The sequence below is a fragment of the Gavialis gangeticus genome, unplaced genomic scaffold, assembly GCF_001723915.1.
Source record: "Gavialis gangeticus isolate Ggan-Ray unplaced genomic scaffold, GavGan_comp1, whole genome shotgun sequence".
NCBI classification, from domain to species: domain Eukaryota; kingdom Metazoa; phylum Chordata; order Crocodylia; family Gavialidae; genus Gavialis; species Gavialis gangeticus.
Window position 1 is genome coordinate 144,352,840 of NW_017729032.1, and position 1,296 is coordinate 144,354,135.

Consider the following 1,296-nt stretch of genomic DNA (forward strand, 5'->3'; position numbering starts at 1 on the left):
GCGGGAAGCGGAAGTGACAAAAGGAAGTGCTTAAGGCGCATGCGCCCCCCTATCAGTTCCACTTCCCTCTCAAGCCGCGGAACTCCCCGAACATCCGGGCACTTTCACTCGTTCTTCTCCCCCTCCCTCCTGACTGACCACGCCCCTAACATCCGGGCATTTCCCCCCTTTCCTGAGTGGCCGTGACACCGCCCCCAACATAGGGGCATTTTCACGCTCCTCTCCTTCGCCACCGAGTAGCCCCGCTGCCTGCTGCATGGTCCCGCCCCAACATCCGGGCACTTTCGCGTTCCCACCTCCTATTGGGTAGCCTCGCCCCACCCTTCTCGCGGGCATGTTCCTTTTCTCGCTACTTTGTGTTGCTGGCGGGGCCTCTTAGTAGTGCAGCCCAGTATGCCATTAGCCTTCTTGGCAACCAGGGGAGACTGCTGGCTCCTGTTTAGCGTATTATCTGCTGTAACCCCCAGGGCCTTTTCTGCAGGGTTGCTGCTTGCCAGTTGGTCCCCAGCCTGTACTGGTGCATGGGACCTCATACAGTCCAGCCCCTGTTTAAAGCAGGCCTACCCCAACCAGACCACTCCCTTCCTGTAGTGGGGGCCCCAAAACGGGTCAGTACTCCAGATACGGCCTCACCCGTGCTGTATAGAGGTGAAGAATCACTCCCCTTGCTATCCTAGCATAACCTTCACAATGTTAAATGGCAGAGAAAGTCAATGGAGATTTGTCATTTGCTCTTGCCATATAAGAACTAAGGGTCACAAATTGCACCAAGGAGGTAGTCAGCTTCAAGCTAACACGAGGCATGCCGTGCGTCATTTGAGCGTGGACCTCACTGCCACCAGATGTGGAAGCTGCCAGTTTCACCGAATACAAACAGGGATTGGATAAATTCCAATCTAGTAGTGAGCAGTCACTATTGAGCGTAGGAGCTAGGAATACAGCCTCTGAATTACAACTTCCTAGACCTTTGCTGTTGGAGGCTGCAAGTGAGAGAGGAGCAGTGGAAACTGGCCATCTGTTCACTCCCCCTTTCAGCATCTGCTCTCTGTCACTGTGTGACCGAGGGTCTGACCCGGTCAATGGCAACTCTTACGTTTTGCCATAGGCAGTCCCTGCGCAGAGTTCAGAGCCAGGGGAGCCAGAGGGATAGGTGATGAGATGACTGAATGTAGTCAGGATGCTGGTGCAGGCTATAGGGATTTAGATGTCATCCTCTACCCACCAGGTTTCTTGCCATGGAAACCAACCATTTCAACCTGGGGAACTCCCTACTTGAGAGCACGGAGGCAGAAAGAG